Below are 14,255 nucleotides of genomic sequence, written 5' to 3' on the forward strand. Positions count from 1 at the left end.
AGAAGTAAAAATGTTAACAAGAAAAAGACTCCAGAATTTCCAGAAACAAGAGACCCTCTCTCCTCCCTGACCATCGACAATAAGAAATAAAACCCTCCCATGGCCATTACAGTAGTAACTCAGAGGTGAGAACACCAGAGTTACGAACTGACCGGTCAACCACACACGTAATTTGGAACCAGGAGTACGCAATTAGTCAGCAGCAGAGACCAACCAACCCCCCCGCTCCCCCAGCAAATACGGTACAGTACTGTGTTAAATGTAAACTATGAAAAAAATAAATGGAAAGATTAAAAAAAAGATTTGACGTTGTAAGGAAACGGTTTCTGTGCTTATTTCATTTAAATTAAGATGGTTAAAAGCAGCATATTTCTTCTACATAGTGAAGTTTCAAAGCTGTATTAAGTTAATGTTCAGCTGTAAACTTTTGAAAGAACAATCATACCATTTTGTTCAGAGTTACGAACAACCTCCATTCCCGAGGTGTTCATAACTCTGAGGTTCTACTGTATTTCAGGAATAATCCCAATGTGTCACAACATGAGCAGAGCCTCTCCCTGCAAACAGGGACAAAGGAAACCAGATAAACTTTCCCTTTGGCTCACTAAAACAGTTTCCTAGCAGGAAGATCCAGGAGAAGAGCCACTTGTATAAGGTCACAAGTGTAAATATTAGCAGAGCTGGGAATGGAACCCAGGAGTCCTGATTCATAGGTGTCTCTCCTGTTCTAGCTCATTAGACCCTATTCCTCTTCTAGAGTGCAGAAGAGAACCCAAGAGTCCTGATTCCTAATCTCCCTGTTCTCACTATTACACCATACTGCCCACACAGCAACAGTGCAATACCCCAAAGATCCCACCCCACCGATAACACTCCCATGCATTCCCCGACCTGCAGCCCACCGCTCTGTATCCGGAAATATGCCATACACTGTGCACTGCTCTGAAATCCTGACACTTCAGATCAGCAGCTCTCTCTGCTTTATAGCTACAGAGCCACAGGCGCCATCGCTGCTTCCCTGAATAATGTTCTCCTATCCCCACCACGAGGGGTCTGAGGAGCTGCAGAGATGGTCAGACACAAGCCGCGACCGGGTATTTTTACCTCCTCTCTACATTGGAAAGTGTGGGTGGAATCCACAGAAATGTCTCCCAACTAAGCCCATTGACTGCTCCCTCCAGTCCCTGAAATGACCCATCTCCCTAATACCCAGCATTTCCTCCTCCCTGGCCCCGCCAACATCCCCCCACTGAAACCCCAATCATCAGCCACCTCCTGACCCTACCCAGACCCCCTTCAAATGCAACACATTTACACTCTGCTTCAGGAGGGCACAGACCCATTGACCCACAGGGAGAGCTCCCAACACCTTCTATCTTGTGTGCAGTTTCTGGTGAGATATTAGATCCAACTTTGTCTTGTAGCTTTTCCCACAGACAGAACATCTATAGGGTGACTCTCCTGTGTGGGTTCTCCAATGTTTAGTGAGGACCGAGCTCCGAGTAAAGCTTTTCCCACACTCAGTGCATTTATAGGGTCTTTCTCCAGTGTGGATTCTCTGATGTCTATAGAGAGCGGAGTTGTGCTTGAAGCTTTTCCCACACTCGGAGCATTTATAGGGTCTCTGTCCTGTATGGACTCTCTGATGTGCAGTGAGATTTGAGCTACGACTGAAGCTTTTCCCACACTCGGTGCATTTATAGGGTCTTTCTCCACTGTGCAATCTCTGATGTTTAGTAAGGTCTGATTTCCCCTTGAACATTTTCCCACAGCTGAGACATTTATAGGGTTTCTCTCCCTTGTTGATTCTTTGATGTACAATCAGGTTTGATCTCCAACTGAAGTTTTTCCCGCACTTAGCACATTCATACGGTTTCTCTGTAGTGCAGTTTCGTGGCTGGATCATAGTTTCATTCAGGTTATTCAGATCTCCATCTCGGTGAGTGGATTTACCTGATCTCTCCCCTTGGTGATTTCCCTGCTGCCTCTCTGGTCTGGGCTGACTCTGACAGGCATGTCCCTTGTCTGGACTCTGGGAAACTTCCTCTTCACATCTTCCCTGTAAGGTCCCCTGCAGTTCCACTTGCTCAGGACCTTCCTGCCCAGGGTTCTTCTCCTTGTTCTCACCCACCAAGCCATCACCTGCTAAGACAGAAAAAGAATCCAGACATGAGTCCTTCCCTGTGCCGGAGAGAAAGGGAAGCTCAGGAAGGGGAATGGAAAAGGGGTGGAACAAACAGGAATAACTCTTGCGGAGATGAAAAGGACAGGAGCCATGAGTGTCATCTGTCGTGAGGACACAATACCTGCTGCAGACAATCCTGAACTAGGTGAGGCGAGGAAGAAAGTGGGAAGCTCACGGGCCCTTTGTGGGAATCCCAGCTGTTTATGCCAGTTATGGATGGTTTGTGAATCCATTTAACCAATTCCTCACCGTGCAGGTGTTTTTGAAGAGCTCCCTTTCCACATAGCCCCATAACTCTGTGACCCGTGGCTCTTCTCCTCGTTCCAGCTGTGAGATCACCTCAGGTCTGGGAATGGGAAATGCTGCTCCAGGGAAAGAAAAGAGGTGAAACCAGGTGTGACGCTGTATGAAATATGGGAGACATTTTAAGATACTGTTGATACCAAATTTATAAAATTGTAAGGAATCTGACCAGATATGCCATGTAAAGTGTCTGTGAAAATGTTATAATTTGCTAAGTATAATAATTTTGTTTGTATCACCTTTGAATTATGAGTTATAGATGTGTAGGGTACATCCGTATTTCAAAACTTGTGCTGTGTTTCTGGGTGACACCCCCAGACAGATTGGCGTCAGCACTGCCTAGCCTGTTTGATGGCCCATCAAGGGTCATCAGCTGTACAATGAACCCACTGAAAGAAGCCAGGGACTACACATTATGAGCCAGCAAGACATGTAGGGGCATGCCTATGGTAGCGAATTCTATGGCTTTACATACCATGTGCTGGGCAGCCTGTGTTTGAGGCACAGGAAGTACAAGCCACATGGCAAAAAAATATAAAGGGCAGCTGCATCATCTCCATTTTGTCTTCATTCCTGCTTCTTACCTCTGGAGTAACTTTTCTACAAACTGAAGTTCTGAACAAAGGACTGAATGACCCGTCCAAGCTGTGGATGTGTTCCAGAGGGACTTTCAAGCCAGTAACTCACCAATACTGCTAAGAACCTGATATTTGGACTTTGAAGTCTTATGTGTGTATGTGATTGCTTGACCATTTAACAACTCTCTTCTTGTTCTTTTCTTTTCTAATAAACTTTTAGTTTTAGACACTAAAGGACTGGCTGGCAGCATGGTATTTTGGGTAACATCCAAACTAATACTGATCTGGTAATGTGGCTGGCCCTTTGGGGTCAGAAGAACATTTTATTTAAATAACTTCTCACTTTACTGGACCTAGATGGTGATTGGGAGCCAGAGAACTGGAATGCAATAAAGGGGGCTGTGTGATTTCATTTTTTCAGCTTCTTGACAATCCGTGTGGGGGATCAGAAGCACAGTTTGTGACTGGTTGGGGAGTCTAACTTCAGTGTTAACCACCAGTTTTGGGAGTAAGCGCTCTCCTTTTTTCAGCCTGCCCTGCTCTTGGCATTTTCAGTGAGGGCTTCCCTAGACACCCTGGGTCACACCAGGGTCTTACAGTTACTCAAGACAAAGATGTTTCCAGATGTCCTGGGTGGGAGGGTGCCCTTGTATAAAGCCAACAAATGGGGAAATGTTCCTGGATATCCTTTGGACAGAATGAATGGTCCCTAGGAGATGTGTACATTCAGGGATCTCCACTCTGAGGGATTTTAAGAATCTGGCATAGAATATAGAATATCATAGAATATCAGGGTTGGAAGGCACCTCAGGAGGTCATCTAGTCCAACCCCCTGCTCAAAGCAGGACCAATCCCCAACTAAATCATCCCAGCCAGGGCTTTGTCAATCCTCACCTTAAAAACCTCGAAGGAAGGAGATTCCACCACCTCCCTAGGTAACCCATTTCAGTGCTTCACCATCCTCCTAGTGAAAAAGTTTTTCCTAATATCGAACCTAAACCTCCCCCACTGCAACTTGAGAACTCCTTGTTCTGTCATCTGGTACTACTGAGAACAGTCCAGCTCCATCCTCTTTGGAACCCTCCTTCAGGTAGTTGAAAGCAGCTGTCAAACAAGACATTCAACCTCTTACCCCTTTATAACGCTGCTAAGACCAGAACCCTTTCCAGGCACAGAGCCAGTCCTGGGAAGAGCAGGACACACAAAATCCCCAAATGTGAGAATGAGCCCATGTTTAAAAAGACAAGAGGAACATACCACCCATCTTCTCTCTTGGATGGGGTGGTTTAACATCTCCACCCTGTCTCCAAATTGCCTCTTCCCTGGAAGGGGTATGGTGGTGACAGGCTGTCTCTCAAGAGTTCAAGGGATTACTGGGCTGATCCCCCTGAAATCTAGGGGACCAGGAAAGAACCCTGAGTAGAAACTGATTTTGGTTCATCAGAGATCCCCCTGCTTCTAATGCCCAAGGGGACAGGAAACCTTACCCAGCGAGGTCACGTTCTCATAATTCTCCTGCATCACATCCATGCAGAGGGTTCTCTGACATGGGTCCAGCACAGCCCACTCCTCCTCTGTGAAGTACACAGCCACCTCCTCGAAGGTCACCAGCCCCTGAAACAGCCAGAGTCCCCCACTCAGGACCTGTTCCCCCAGCCACAATGCCCCCAGCTCAGTGTCAGGCAGCGTGATAGGGGTAGGGTTGCCAACAGTCTAATCACACAAACCCAAACACCCTTGCCGCGCCCGTGCCCCTTCCCCGAGGCCCTGCCCCGTTTACTCCATCCCCACTCCCTCCGATACACACTGTCCTCCAGCCTCGCTCACTTTCATTGGGATGGGGCAATGAGTCGGGGTGCAGGAGGGGATGCGAGCTCTGGGCTGGGGCCAAGGGGTTCGAAGTGTGGGAGGGGGCTCCAGGCTGAGCCTGTGGTAGGGGTTTGGTGTGGGGGGGGGTGCAGGGTGCAAGCTCTAGGGGGGAGTTTGGGTGCTGGAGGGGGCTCAGGGCTGGGGGAGGGGGTGTGGGGTGCGGGAGGGGGTGAGGGGTGTGGGCTCCAGCCGGGAGGCGCTTACCTTAGGCGTCTCCCAGGCGACGGTGCAGCAGCCTGGCCCTGTGCAGGGGCAGGCTCTGTGATCTGCCCCTGCCTGCAGGCACCGTCCCTGCAGCTCCCATTGGCCACAGTCCCCAGGCAATGGGAGCTGCGGAGTCGGCACTCGGGGTGCAGGCAACACACAGAGACCCCCGCCCCCAGGGGCCGCAGGGACGTGCTGGCCACTTCCGGGAGCAGTGCAGGGCCAGGGCAGACAGGGAGCCTGCCTTAGCCCCGCTGTGCCACCAGACTTTTAGCAGCCTAAAATTTCTCGGTTGGATTCAGTAGCCTCTGGGAGATCAAGCCCGATTCCGAGAGACTCCTGGTGAAACCAGGAGGTTTCACAACCCTAGGTTGGGGGTGCTCCCCGCACAGGCCCTGCAAGAGCTGAATTGGGCTAGTTGGGCCCAGTCAGCTAATTAGGCTGCCAACAGGGGAGCTTTAGGTTAGAGACAGCTAATTAGAGAGAGGCTCACTATGCAGGGACAGGCAGGGCCTATATAAACCAGGAAGTTGGCTACAGACAGGAGTGGCGGGAATGCAGGCTGCAGTCACTCCCTGGGAGGAGGGAGTTTGGCTTGGCAAACCCAGCGAAAGGGGAGAACCAGAGAGGGTGGCAAGGCTCAGGGGAAAAGCAGCGAGGTATAGGGTAGGCCAGACCTGGGCTGTTGATGAGAGAGCCCCTGAGCTGGGACCCAGAGTAGAGGGCGGGCCCGAGCCCCCCTGCCAGCCACTGATGAAGTGGCACTGGTGGGGCAGTGAGCAGGTAGACTGCCTGAGCCCCGGATTGTCAAGAGGGACTTTGATACCTTGGAACACATATGGTGACCCGGCCTGAGGTCTGAGTCATGAAGCGGAGACTGCGGTTCCAGCAGTGAGAGGGGCCCGCAGGATGTTGGGAGAGACACTGACAGAGGAGGAGCTAATCCCCCGAGCTGCCAGGAGGAGGTGCTGCATGCCGTGGGTCAACCCCATTACAGGGAGGGCTAGAAAATCTCCCTGCTTTCTGTGGGGAAGAAGGATAAAGAACCAGTGGGGGGGGAAGGAATAACCTGAGGAGGGGAAATGGGGATGTGATGGGGACAGTGGGGATGGGGAGTGTTTGGAGGGGGGGAGATGGGAGGGAGTAGAACAGGGACTGTTTCTAATGAGTCCCAGATTTCATCAGCTCAACCTCTGCAAATATGGACTGGGGGTGTGAATTTCTGGAGTCAGATGGGAAGGGGAGGGGGCAGAGTAATGAATAAATGGAGGGCAAAGGGTAAAGCAACCTTGCGTGCAGGGCTGGGGTCGTCTGCAACTCCCATGACCCCATCTCTGTCTCTGCATCCCTCTTACCCTTCCTACACATCCCCACCCCACACGCCACATTGTAGCCTACAAAGGAGTTTCCCTGCCATCCCCAGCTGCTGCCTATACAGACCACAGCCCATGGGCAGCAACTTCCCATGCTGCTTCCTCCTTGAGAGAGACAGTCTGAGATTCAAGTCCATCCCCTGACTTTCCAGAGAGCTCATGGCTGCTGTGCAAGGGCGATGGGCCTTCAATATTGGCACATCCAGGGTTTTGTGACCTCACATGGGGGAATGTCCCCCCCACCCTCTGCTGGAAATGTCATTGGATTTCAGGCCCCACATTCACAGAGCCCAGCAGAGAGATTTCATTTTCTCTTCTCCTCTCCTTCTGCTTTCCCTGTCCCCCCACGAATTTACTCCAGACCAAACCCACCAGCAGCTACCGGACCATCTCCTACCTGAGCTTGTTCCACTTCAGCCATTTCCTTGCCCCGTCCCCTGGGAGGATGGGATGATCTGGATCAAAACATGGACGTTATTCTGCAGCCTGTCAGGGCGAGAAGGGCAATTGGGAGGTCTCAGAAGGGGTTTTAGTTCATTTCACACCCCGATACCCACCCACCCCCAGGCTCCCTCCCTGCAGACAGAGGATTTAGACTCTGCCAGGCTGGGAAAACACTTGGTCACTTTATTACTCGCGTTAGCCAGTATCAGCCTTTGAATTTACACCCACAGTTCCGCACCTACTGTTATTTTCCACCCATTCCTCTCCCCCTCTGAGTGTGCAAAGGGCCTCCATGTGCACAGCTGCAGCTCTGTGCCCATGACACTGCCCTGGCTGAGGGCACATTTGGGGGCTAATTCACAGGTACATGTCACTGTTCGCTGGGTTTGGGGCAGTGCCCCTTTTCTGTGGGAAACCAACTAACTCATCACCCCGCCACAGCTCTGCCCTTCCCTAGGGCTTTCCCTGGGGGGCTCTCAAAGTTCTTCGCCCTACAGCGTCCCAGTCCCTGGGCAGTGGGTCCAGCTCAGGCCCAGCCCAGGGACAGACCCAGAGACCTGCCCGAGGGGGACAGACAGTGGGGACCCAGCTCCCTGTTCCCCTGGCTGGAGCTTTTCCCCAGAGATCTCCCAGTGCTATGCAGAGCGGCGTGGCCCGGCCTACCCTCCCAGCACCAGCGCGGTCCCCCAGGTCTCTGCATCCCCTGCAGGCTCCGGCTCAGGCGCCTGGGCGTACAGAGCCCAGGGCTGCCACAGGGGCTGGGCACAGAGTGGGATTAATGCAGGTCTCTCCCCGGCACAGCCCTGCTCGGTCCCGCTCCCAGCTCCCAGACAATGGAGGCAGCAGCAGCAGCGTCTGACCCGGGAAGCTCCGACCCCAAGCAGAGCGAGAGGCAGCGAGTGCAGCCTCCGTCCCCGAGCAGCCCCCAGAGCACAGTTGCCAACTTTCACATGGTAAATAAGCACCCCGACTTGTTTGAGCATTGGCCTGCTAAACCCAGGGTTGTAAATTCAATCCTTGAGGGGGCCATTTAGGGATCTGGGCAAAAATTGGGGATTGGTCCTGCTCTGAGCAGGGGTTGGACTAGATGATCTCCTGAGGTCTCTTCCAACCCTGATATTCTATGACTTTCACAATAAACCAAAAATCAAGCTAATCCCATTTCAAAACAAGGCCAAAACAAGCCAATCCCTAAGAACCCCAACACTCTATGTGACTAGATCCCCCCAGCGTGCAGTCTGGGACTGTGGTGGGCCCGCTGTGCACCCCTGACTCTCTCTCACCCCCCCTTGCCCCTTCTTGCCGGGAGCCAATCAAAAAAAAGAAGCACCAAGCACAACAAGTTAGAAGGCAAAAACTAGCCAACAAGCAACTCACAAGCCAATTAAGCCAAAAACAAGCCCATTTTCTGTGTTTTTTTCATGGGTTTGGCATGTCCATGCCCAGAGCCCCCTGGTGGCACCAGCTAATGAAATCAGTGGGCTGGAAACGTGGCATGTGTCTGGATCCGTGGTGTCCTGTCAAACCTTGCTACCAGACACAATGTGCTGCATGGCTTGTATGTTTGAGTCACTAAAAACATTGTCCAGGGATTCATTTGCATTCTATTGATATGATTAAACATGTATTCAGGCAGTACCTTCTCCAAGGATTACTGGGTCATGTGGGGGGCCAGATTTATAGACAGAGAGAGATATTACTAACACCAAACGTTTGATCTATAATTTTGAGGAAAAAATGAAAAAAATGAGTGTGCACTTGGTAAAGCAGTTTCTTAAAGAGATGGTTTATGAACTCATATGTGTACTGCCCACAGGGACTGAGCATCTGCTGAAGCCGCTGGCCTCACTCTGGCCTCACTTGGGATTAAAATCTGCTGCCTGCTGTTCACAGAGGGGCAAAGAGAGCACATGGGGGGTGGAAACTGACTGTGCAGGGGTGGGCGGTCAAACAGCAGGAGGCAGGGGCAGGGAGAGAGGCCCATGGGCAAAACCAGGCCATTTCAGATTTGGGGGGGCGGGGGGGGCGGTGAGACTTTAACCATTATTCCATTCCAGGGACTACATTATTCCATTCCAGGCACCTGAAAATGCTAGGGGTTTTTTTGCAGGTAATAATTTAGAAATTAGCTGACAGGAATACTGTTCCTAATTCCTATTTGGTAGAAGCCAGGCATTCACAAAGGAATCGGTGTTTCTATGTCACAGCTGATGGACCTGACCCAAAGCCCATTGTTGGCAAGGGAAGGACTCCCACAGACAAGTGGGACCAAATGGCAGAATCAATGACCACACTGGGGTACTGACATTCACTGCAAAATTAGAAAGTTGGAAAAAATTGGGAAGTTTTAAGTGTAATTTAAACAATATTTGTGGTGGTGGCAGCTCAGGCTTGTTTCTTCACAGCAGGGAAAGATTGCAAGTTCTCTGTTCTGCTCTTGCAGCCTGGCTGTGCTTTACTTTCTGCATTTATCTAAGTGTAGACAATGGAAAAAAATCAGTTCTACAACTTTTAATTCATTTCACTTGTAATGTCCTAGTGCGCCAGTGTTTAGGTTTCAAACACTGCACAGGAATCTTGGTCTAAGAACTATTTTCAGTCAGATACAGAGCCTTTTTAAAAAGGTTTTGGAACCTTTTGTAGTCTATGGTTTTATAACTTAGGTTGTTTTATTTTTAAATAAGTTATAGGTGCTAGAACTAGGGGTACTGAGGGTGCAGCACCCCCTGGCTTGAAGTGGTTTCCATCACATACAGGGCCAGCACAGTAGCTGCATGATCTCTAGATTATTCTTGGGCATGACATTTTTGGAGATCTTTCTAATTCATCATGAAAGAAATTTTCAGATTGTGTTGTAACTTGGTCTTTCACCACTAACATAAATGAGCTGATGCTAATGTAAGCGGGGGAATGGTCCCGCTATTGTGGGGAACTTTCCTGGCTTCTGCACTACCCCGGTGAAGTGGGCTAGCAAAAGGATCTGAGTCCTCACTCCCACTTCCTTTACCCAGAGGCCTCCCTGCCCTTGAGGACTCCCCTTCCACTCTCCTATCTGGCAGAGTCCTCATAACCCCAACAAGTCTGGGCCCAGGATTCCTGGGGGGCTCAACCCCCATCCCTGCTGTGGTCACCTAGGACAGGGGCTAGGGTGTCCCCACTCCGGGGTACTCTCTCTGCACTGGGCACTTCCCTGACCCACTGATCATTACATACAATTTAAAGCAAATACAAGTTATTTAATCAACAATTAATTTAAAAAAGAATAAGGAAAAATGGAAAAGATTAGAGGAAAACACATCATCCCACTCTGTGGCAGGGAACGTCACAAACAGTGTCTCTGGAATGTCAGGGCAGTTCACAGTCTGTTCCCTGTAGGTCCCAGGCCTCCTTCTCAGGCCCTGGCTGTGCTGCAGGGATGCTGTGGGTTGGACACTTGCTCTGGTGGTGGCCACGCACCTCCGGGCTTTGGGTGGTGGGACCCTTCTTCCCAGCATCAGCCCCCTGTCAGGTTAAGATCCCCCTCCCAGTCTGGCCTGCAAGGACCCTTGGCTGGGGGTGTCTTCCTGCGTTCGGCTGGCCCCAGTTGCTCACCACACCTGGCTCCAGACTGCTCCTGCTCCAGCCCCAGCTCCACTCTGCCTCAGCACGGCTGCTGCTGCTGCTGTTCTGCCTCCAGACCCCTGAACTGCTTCTCTGGCCCCTCTGGCTCTGTGGTTGCAGCTCTGCTCCCAGCACAGGATCTGCTCTCTCTGGCCTGCTTTTCTGGCCCCACTGGCTGGCACAGCTCTGTTCCCTAGCTCAGCTTGGGCCCCTGCTCTCTCCTTAGCTCGGCCCCATTCTGTCTGACCCAGGCAATTCCAGCTCACACAGAGGACAGGACTCCCCTCGCCTCCTGACTCCCTCATTAGCCTGTCAATCAGGCTGAGCTGGAGCATTGGCCTCTCCCCATTGCCACTGGGGACTGTCAGTCTCAGGGTCCTGATTTCTCATTGACCCTTCCCCTTTTGGTACAGGGAGCTAGTCAACCAAAACACCGCCACTGAATGTGAGTAAGGGGACAACAATCCCTTTACACTAAACTACAGGGGTTAAGATGAACATTTAAAAGTTTGTCAGGGGGAAAGTAGCATTAGAGAGAAAGTATGTGCATTAATTAACAAATGATGGGGGAGGGTGAAATTAATGATGGCTCAAAAGTAGCTGAGGTACCAAACTTTAAAAAAAAAACCTCTTAAAAAGTCACTATATAATTAAATGATGGATGTTAGCAGCATAGATCTATAAATTTTGGCAGCCAAATCTTACAAATTGTTCAGATTGGCTTGGGTTTATGTGCCCTGAAGGGTTTATACAAACAGTTATGATAAACACAAAGGATTAAGTTGGAAGGATTTGAGAGAGTAAACATCATATCAATGAAATTCACGGATGGTACTCAAGTTTGTGAGACTCTGCCACCCGCAGAAATATTGAAGAGTAAGTAAACAGGAGCTAAGATTACTTACTAGTTGGAAGAGAAGGACACACAGCACAGCAGACACACACCTATAAAATGGCTGCTTAAGGGCAGCAGTTGCTTGTATCTGCACAAAAGGACCAGTAGCTCCTCAAATTGTGTTTGGGGGGAAAAGATCCTAGAAAAGTGCAACCCTGAGGAGATATGGTAAGATCAAGGCATTCACAGGGGAATCAGAATTTGTGTGTAACAGCCTATATGGCCCTACCTGGTAACCTGACCCAAAGCCCAGTATAGGCAAAGGAAAAACTCTCACAGACAAGTGGGACTAACTGGCAGAATAAATGGCCACACTGGGATACTGCCATTCCCCAAAATGGAGAATTGGAAAAAATGGGAAAGTTTTAAGTGTAATGTAAGTAACATTTGTGGCGTGACACCTCATATTTGTTTCTTGAGAGTAGGGAAAGATCCCAGGTGGTCATTCTCCACTGCTGCTGTTACAGCCTGAAACTTGGGCTAGCTGTGCGGATAATTATCCCCTGAATGTGTGAGGGGCAGCAGCCCCCTCCTCCCTTGCCGGAGCAGCCCTGTGTCTACTGGTGCCACAAGGGGCTTGCTCTTGCCTTTGTAACGTGTGAGGGTCAGTCTAGGCAGATCATGATGAAATTTACAGCAGGCATCTTCTGACCGAAGCAGGGAGCTTCCTTCCCCCAACCACCCCCAGGGAGCCTGTTTGTTTCAATGAAAAGAATGGCTTCAGAGTAGCAGCCGTGTTAGTCTGTATTCACAAAAAGAAAAGGAGGACTTGTGGCACCTGAGAGACTAACCAGTTTATTTGAGCATAAGCTTTCGCTTATGCTTCATCCGATGAAGTGAGCTGTAGCTCAGGAAAGCTCATGCTCAAATAAATTGGTTAGTCTCTCAGGTGCCACAAGTCCTCCTGTTCTTTTTAATGAAAAGAATGGATTTGAAAAAAGTGCAGCAGAAGCCCCCAGCCCTGCTATTGGCTCTGCCAGATACACCTCTGCATTCCTATTGGCTGAGCAAAGACTAGCCAGGCCAGGGAGGGGTGGGGGGAGAAGAGCGAGTGACGTTCCAGCAGCTTGGCTCCGGTTCCTGGCTGCGGGGGAGGAGGAACAAGCTGCGGAGCTTTCACCGGGGTGGGGAGGGGGAAGAGGCGAAGCCAGGCAAGCAAAGTGACCGCTGCTGTCTCCTTTGTGTTTTGCATTTGCTGCTGCCGTTCTTGCCAATCAGGAGGCGGAACCGGTATCTCAGGAGCTCTGATTCCAACCCAGCTGCTCCTGATTTCCTGACAGCCAGGAGCCAAGCAGGAGTTTGCATTGGCTGGGCCTTTTGTTCTGCTTGAGGAGCCTGCAATTGCTGCTCTCACTCCGGGGAGGGGAGCGAAGATGGGGGTGGGTAGGAGGGAGCCAGGATTAAGCCCAGGGGCGAGGTGCTGCCAGATGGTGGCTGAGGGCAAAGCTCTGGGGCACAGGGAGGGGCAGAGGGGGTAACAGCAGGGGAGCTGGAACAATTTGTACAGTGGGGGTGCTGAGAGCCATTGAACCAAACTGTAAACCCTGGATATCATGGAAGCCACTTCAAGCCAGGGGGGATAGCAGCACCTCTAGTTCCAGCACCTATGGGTAACAGTTACCCCAATGGGATGAGCCACCTGCCGCGTTTGCAAAAATAGGCTGAGGGCAAAGGGACTTTTTTATTCCCCCTTGCACAGGCCAGTAGGTCTCAGCCCAGGCTTCCCAGGGCTGGGTTCTTAAAGGCACGGGTAACCCCATGCCGAGACACAGCCGCTCCTCCAGCTGATACAACCTGCTGAGATGCTGCAGGAGACTTGCTTCAGTGAAATATTTTACATACACCCCCCAAAAACTATGTGTCACACATCCTGAGTAGTTAAAAGAATCCCTTATCACTTTATATGTCTGCGTAGATCCTCCTGGCCGCTGACAAATGTGTCTGATCTGCTGCTGGGGTTCCCTAAATTGCGCTCCCTTTCTTGTAATCTATTTTAAATACAGTTTTGCTCCTTCTAATTGTTTACCTTTTACAATGTCATTACTCTTAGCACTTCATCGTTTACCTCTGTCAACGCTGTGCAGATGGGATTTCATTGTGCTATTTAATTTATATTTTAACAGCAAGGCATTGAAAATATTCAGAAGTAAATTAGGGCCAAGTAGTTTTAGCCATGACATCTGTGTTTCTGGTATAGCACTTCCTCGGCTTTTACTGTGATTTTTAATTTGGAATTTTTAATTCTAAATTTTTATTTTTATAGCACAAGTGTATTCTGTTGGATCCTGTGACTTCCAGTCTGACTGATCTCCTGGCCTGGTGTCAAAACATCTTCATTTGCTCCACCAGTGGGGATTGCCTTTCACAACTGTTGTTTTGCCCTCAATCCAGCCCTTACTGCTTCTTTGCATCTCTCTGCTTGCGTGTAGAACTTGGTTCCTAAATATTCACTAAGGGCAGTTATACAATTTGCTATTAAATCCTCATCAAAGGCAAAAATCTACTATAATTTTTACTGAACATAAAAACAGCCACACTGGGTCAGACCAAAGGTCCATCTAGCCCAGTATCCTGTCTTCTGACAGTGGCCAATGCCAGGGGTGCTTCAGAGGGAATAAACAGAACAGGCGATCATCCAGTGATCCATCCCCTGTCGTCCACTCCCAGCTTCTGGCAAACAGAGACTAGAGACATCTAGAGCATGGGGTTGAATCCCTGATCACCTTCGCTAGTAGCCATTGATGGCCCTATCCTCCAGGAACTTATCCAATTCTTTTTTGAACCCAGTTATAGTTTTGGCGTTC

General features: G+C 50.1%; 1 pseudogene across 1 annotated transcript in view; it reads right to left on the bottom strand.

Moving 5' to 3' along the window:
* The window catches only part of LOC144275109 (uncharacterized), an 807,364-nt pseudogene that overhangs the window by 764,080 nt on the left and 29,029 nt on the right, over positions 1–14,255 (bottom strand). Inside the window, exon 4 of the transcript XR_013347984.1 lies at positions 1,370–1,880. The product of XR_013347984.1 is annotated as an uncharacterized LOC144275109 (transcript). The remainder of the gene's footprint in view (positions 1–1,369; positions 1,881–14,255) is intronic.

The sequence above is a fragment of the Eretmochelys imbricata genome, chromosome 14 (genome assembly GCF_965152235.1).
Source record: "Eretmochelys imbricata isolate rEreImb1 chromosome 14, rEreImb1.hap1, whole genome shotgun sequence".
In the NCBI taxonomy this organism is placed as follows: domain Eukaryota; kingdom Metazoa; phylum Chordata; order Testudines; family Cheloniidae; genus Eretmochelys; species Eretmochelys imbricata.